This window comes from Phytophthora infestans, genomic scaffold, assembly GCF_000142945.1.
Source record: "Phytophthora infestans T30-4 supercont1.1 genomic scaffold, whole genome shotgun sequence".
In the NCBI taxonomy this organism is placed as follows: Eukaryota; Oomycota; class Peronosporomycetes; order Peronosporales; family Peronosporaceae; genus Phytophthora; species Phytophthora infestans.
This window is the reverse complement of record NW_003303758.1, coordinates 6,681,545-6,688,052: the sequence shown is the minus strand read 5'-3', so window position 1 is coordinate 6,688,052 and position 6,508 is coordinate 6,681,545.

The window sequence follows — 6,508 nt, the reverse complement described above, 5'->3', positions numbered from 1 at the left end:
CGGTCGAAAACGCGCTTGAGCGACTGGTGTATCACCGTTGATAGGTGGGCGGGGTGCCCTTCAGCAGTGCTGAAACGCTTTGCTCTCGCCACCGAAGATTTAATACCCTCGGTCCCATCGTCATAATCTTCATAATCTTCATAGGCCGGTTCTGGTCCTGCAACGTTATCTAGCTCGTCGGCGAGGTTCCTCGAAAAGAGACCTGGTCGCCCCGCTCAGCCCCGATGATAGCGTGGCCGTCTCCGGTGTCGCTGAGCCTGGCTCTGGAGCCGGCGTCTTGTCTTCGTATTCGTCATAATCGTGGGCGTCAGGACTGATGTCCGCCTCGTCGTCAAAGCTCACCGAAAGCTCGGTGGCAGCTGCAAAGCGCGCAGCCGGGCTTGAACTGTCGTTGCGAGCCCCGCCAGACGTGATAGGCGTAACTGGTACCGCCGGTTGTCCTTTCGCCATGTTTCTTGTTTTCTTTTTCTTGTTCTTCTTCTTTTGGTAGCTCGTAAACTGGAAAATCATACAAACAGTTCGCAATGGTCACAACCTGTTCCCGGGTCGCGGCACCAGTTGTCGTGTTGGAATTCCCACGTGAACTCTAGCTATAAATGTAATTAGGACGTTCCCACAACAATACGTCTACTAGGATAGTAAACGATCGTTCGGGTGGACCTGAAGACCCCAGTTCTGCCCTTGCACCGGGACAAACTGGACCTTGTAAACTACTTATATAGGCTAACCAGTAAAAATAAGAACACGCTATTAGCACGAGCAAATCTAATAGGTGTTATGAATCATTGTAGTCCCAACCGCGGAAGCGTACCAGGCACGGGTAAGCCTTTTACGAGGGCACCGAGTGTTAAACACTCGGTTGTAAGAATAAAAGGGATGCAGTACAAGCACTCCCAGTCGTGCAAATGGGCAACAATAAGCCGTCACGTAAAACCTCCCGATAGTAATCGGCCACAATACAAAGTCTCTTGGCCTTGCCGGATGAACCCTCGGTATAGAGCTTCGAGATCACCGACAGGCATAACACACTCAAACAAGCTTGACCAGACGCTTAGCTTGAAGCCGGACGTCGCTCTGTGTGCTTGAGTGGAAATTATGTTCTGTATTTATGTTTACCCTTTCGGGTCTATTCCTAATAAGAAGTCCTAATCAAGTATACAAATATCAAGTGAACAATGATCCGTTATGGATCTTCTTGCACGCCAGGCGTCGTCTGTACCGTCGTATGAGTATCTTTAACGGTTCGCGCCCTGTCCCAGACGGTGAACGTGCCTTCCAAGGGTCGCTGAGTCTTCTGCAAACTCATCCCAACCGCCACCGAGGGTTCGTACCGTAGATGGTCAGTTCTTGGCCGCTGAATGCGAATCCGACCAGACAATTATTAATAATAAGGACAGCCCGGATTCAGTGACATATGGACCGTATCCAATATCCGTTAAGAGCTTGGTACTGACGCCGTCGAGTCTCTTGCACCTTGGAGTCACTGTACATCACATGACCGAGGGGTCGTCGCTTGAACATCTTGGGCGGTGTCCCGTCTTTGTCGACGGGAGATTATCCGCAACTATTGAGAAATCACTACACCACAGAGCCTTGGATGCGTACCTTGAAGTTGTTCCTGAAGGACGGATCTTTGGCGCTCGATCCCCAACTGAGCGTGGCCGTGCTGAAGATGTCGCCCCACTACCTGATCAGGAACGGGGTTTTGGTGCGACTCGTTCAGCTAGGAGCGCGTGCTGTGCCGGCCCAAACCATAAGCATTCCTGTCGTGCCGTTGCAATTTATCGAAGCCATTCTCGACTACTTCCACGCTGATATCTTCTCTGCGCATCTCGGCAAGACGAAGACAACCGACAAAGTGAGGCGTCACATCTACTGGCATCGATGGAGAAAAGACTTGGTCGAATACGTGTATGAGTGTGCGATTTGCAGTGAGGGAAAGGAACATAGACCCTACAGAGCTGGCTTATTGCAACGCATGCCGGTCCAAGAGCTGTCCGTGCCGCTCTCATTATTGGTGGTGGGCGCACTCGGACCTTACGTAGTCACTCCGAGGGGAAACAAGTACATATTAATGTTTGTGGACTACTTTACGCAATGGGCAGAGGCTTTCGCAATCGCTTCGCTGAAAAATATAAACATGAAGACAGAAGGCGTGATCTGTCGACATGGCGTTCCAGAACACCTACGCTCGGAGACACGCCGTTCTTCAGCTTGTATGGGCGTGACCCAGTATTACAGATTGACTTGGCATTCCTGAATACGGGCAATGATTAAAGAGTAATGAAGTTGCGGTGTGTCGGAGGAAACGCTATCTTTCAATGCGAGACTCACGACGCCTCGCGGAAAAGCAATTGTCCAAGGCTCAGGACCGGCACGAACAACGGCTTGACAAGCAAGTGAACGTGTCTCATGATAAAGGAGATGCTGTTTGGGTGTACCAGGTTTTTTGAGCGCGCGCTGGGGAACGCCGGACCAGGAAACTGGCGTTCTCCTGGCACGACCCGTACCCGGTCGTCGACCAAGTCAGGGAGAACGCCTACAAGATTGCGATCCCCACGCACCCCAACAGGATCGTCACGGTAATTTTGAATCGCCTGAAGCGCTTCCGTGGTCATTGGAGTCGGCCTTTCCCAGATGAGAGGCCCGAAGAAGCTGAAAAGATCGCCTTCGAGGATGGATCGGGCCCGCTGCAAGAAGGAGATCTTCCTCCAATGAGCTTTGTAGAACGCTTGAATGTTGGTGGAGAGGAAACGGCTTTTTCGGGAGAATCGTCGCCAATCGTGGATGTGCTGGCCAAACGGGTTAAGAAACGCGGGGTTCAGTATTTAGTTTCCACGGTCACATACGAGACGTTCTGGATGTCTCGAGCGGCTCTGGCACACGAATTTGGGGCGCTGATTTGCTCTTTTCAGGACGCGAGGTCTGCCGGAATTACGTCGGAACGCCAGGTTGGTAGAAGCCAACGCTGATACTCAGAAAGTACTGTCGGGCGTTCATTATTGGCATCTACCGAGCCAAGCGATACCTGGTATTTGGTGGCTATTGCTGGCGTCTCCTGGCCCACTGCGGATACGGACACGCTGATTCGAACTTTGCGCCACTGCCGCCGCACCGCGTCAGCGTCCCAACACCCACAGCCGCCACGTTGAGCTACCTATTATCACCGTTTAGTGACCGAGCCTTGTAATAGAGGTGGTCTTCGTCATACAATTTGAACTTCGAAATATATGCTTTCTAACACTTCGAATTTCGCTCTCTACAACCATACTAGCAACTATTCGTTAAACCAACGCGTCATCGCATGAGCGGCTCTGCCGTAAGGTGTATGGAATGGCTTCCCGGGGAGTATTTCGTAAGGACAAAAGTCGTCATAGTTGATAGCATAATCAAGTATTGTTTTCATTCCATACAAAGTGGCCGGCCTCTCAACTGTCATATCAGACAGAGGCAATTGCGCTTGGCGTGCACAATTTTTTGTCCTTGTAATCCAGGTCTTAACCCCTTAGTTCCCAGGCTTTATTACGAGGGTATATTTTTTATTCCGTCCCATAAACAGTAATATGAGAATTTGTAAGAGATCCCTTCTAATTTCGAATTTTGACGTGCGGGTTGGGGCGGCGTATAAAATACACTTGAGGGTATAGTTCCGGCATCTGCAACTTAAAGGGAACTTATGAAAGCGACTGTGATCTACTTACCACCTTATGCTTAACAAAAAAACATAAGCAGTGACCTTTCTATCTATATCCCGTTTTTTGTGGCATTGCACACGACCCGCAGCAGTGATTTCATTTATTTTTGCCAATGAAACAAATATAAAAATGTGGTATCAATTGATTGCATTGGACATAGCCACCCTCTTGGACACAACCTATTGCTTACACCTCCCCGCACCTCTGATCACCTGGACACGCTGCCAGCCTCGATTTCGGCGACGTCGCCTTCAATCCCAGCATCACTCTCACCCTCCCCGCTGCCGCCGTCATCCCCCTCGCTGCCACCGCCATCTCCCCCGCTCCCGCCGCCATCTCCCCCGCTGTCGTCGTCACCACCAGCGTTGGCAGTAGTAAAGCCTTGCGCTCGTCGCCTACGCTTCTTTCCCGGTCGTGTTGCCGGCGGGCGCTCTCGTGTTTTGTGTCCCTCGAGCAGTGTCCTCGGGATGTTGTTCCGATTATTCCACTCTAGGTGCCATATACGAAAGCAGGTATCTATGCCCTCGCGGCCCACATTGCACAGATAGTTCCTACAGCCACCACAAGTTACATTAGCCTAGCAATCCATACACAAGCAACATCAGCCACCGTTTGTTCCCGTTTGAACATTCCGGGCAGATATACTTGGTGAATTTGCGCGGCTCGACCTTGTACACAGCGCACACCTTACAGGAGCGCTGGCGGCGTTTCACCCCCTGCTCACACTGAACTGTATCCGGATTCGCTTTCAGCCTGTGGTCGCCTTCTACTGGATCCACAGTATTTTCAGTGCGCGGACGCGAACCCTGTTCCCCTCTTGCTGGAGACGCTGCTGTGCGTTCCTGAGCGGTTGCTGCTTTCTAAAATTGCGGCATCATAAAATAAGTTAGCGTTATGCGGGATAACCAGAACATTTTTCACCCTTGTGTTGGATGTGATTCAACATAAACTTACCTCGATCACCTCGAACGTTCGGTCGAGACGATAGCGAGCAGCTGCTCCATCAACGTTTCCAGAAACGCAAAGTGTCGTGGAGGACGTTGGTCGTTTATCCTCCGGAAGTGTCGATACACGATGAAGGCGTTTACGACCGCCATGTCGAACAGCCCGAGAAAGAGAGTTTTATAGTACTTTGCGTCTTGTAGGAGAGCTGGATGCTATATCGCTGCATCCTCAGCTGGTCATGGACGTCTACACCGCCCATCCAGCGGTGATAGTCCAGCACCAATTCTGGAGCCGGGAGGGGCTTCATTTCACCGTTGACACGACGCACTACAGTACATAAGCATTAGTATGGATGTTAGAGCCTTCAAAATACTAAGAAACATACTCACTACCCCAGGTGTCGGCTGCCACCAGAGGACAGCATGTGCACTGGGGCTCGATCCATCCACATGACAGCTGTTCACGCAGACGCAGGAAGCTCATCTTATTCTTCATCAGTATCCTCGTCGGTCAGCTCTCCAATTTCCCAGTCCGCAACCAAGGTGCAGTCATCATCTTCCGCATCGTCTTCATCTTCAGCCTCTTCATGCAGATCTTCATCCTCATCTGAGCTGAGACCGGTGCACGTCTGAGCTCCCGAGTCCATCATGTTGGGGTCACCGTCGACAAAGCACGTCGGAATCGTCGTTGTCGCCTCTGGGTTATCGTCTTCGGCACCACTGAATAGAGCCTGTATTCAAAACCAGTGACGTCTTATGTTAGTCTTATGTTGAATACCCTTCGTCGGAACAAACTTTATGATGGATACGTAAACATAGCGTACCGAATCGTCTTCGCCTTCGTCGCTCTCATCGTGAAGGATACATCGGCGGCGCTTCCTTGATGATCTGGTACCAGCGCGCTTTCTCTTCGCGATGATGGATGATTGGACTTCTGGGCTTGTCCGGATAGAAGGGGATGCTTCACTCGTCTCCCCAGCCTCGACGTGAGATATAATCCCGCCAGCTGCTGCTTCTACGTCCGCAGCTACAGTGTTTTGGGACTGTGGCCTGGAAGCTGATGCAGCATGTGTCGGTGTATCTTTCCCGGGTGTCGGAAGGGCACTATTCCACATGGCAGGAGCCTGCACCGGGGCTCTCTTCTTACCTGGCGGCACCTTCTTCTTGCCCACCACCTTCTCGTCCGCTCGCGGCGCTGGGTTGGTCGATGGTGTCTCCTCTCCGTCCGCAGGCACGGGGTTGGCTTCAACTGGGACTTCGATATCTTCTGCCGATGCTTCGGCTCTTTTGGCCTCATCATCCTTCTCCTCCGCCGCATCATCGCCGCTGCCGTCATCGACGCAGGCTTTCGGTTTCGGGGCGTTTAGTGATTTCGCTGCGGTCTTCTTTTTTTTGGGTGGGGGGGGCGTGCTGATTGTCAGCTGCTCGTCGAATGCGTCGCTCCCACCGGAGAGCGTATGCGGATTACATGCTCCTCGCTTCATCCGGTTTGCTACGGGGTTTCTTGTCAGTGGAAACCGCCATTGTTCGTGCCAGCTCTTTTTCTCGAATGAGCGAAATCAGTGGCTGTCGGCCAACAATATTTGGTGGGTGAGGACACCCTTTTTCTGGTGCTCTGCAGGAATTCCAAACCCTACACCTGTGCATTCGTTTGTTTTACACACACGAAATAACTTAATATTTGTATTCCAGTGAGGTCGATACAAACTATAATTAAAAAAAATTCCTTATGTAGTACGGTACAACATAAAATAGATGTTGCGACAAAAGTGAATTAGGGTATACACCCCTTATGTTGTAGGGTCCAACATAATGGGATCTAGCGCCCGTTCCCAACCGGTGCGTCAGCTGAACGCATGCGTTGTATGC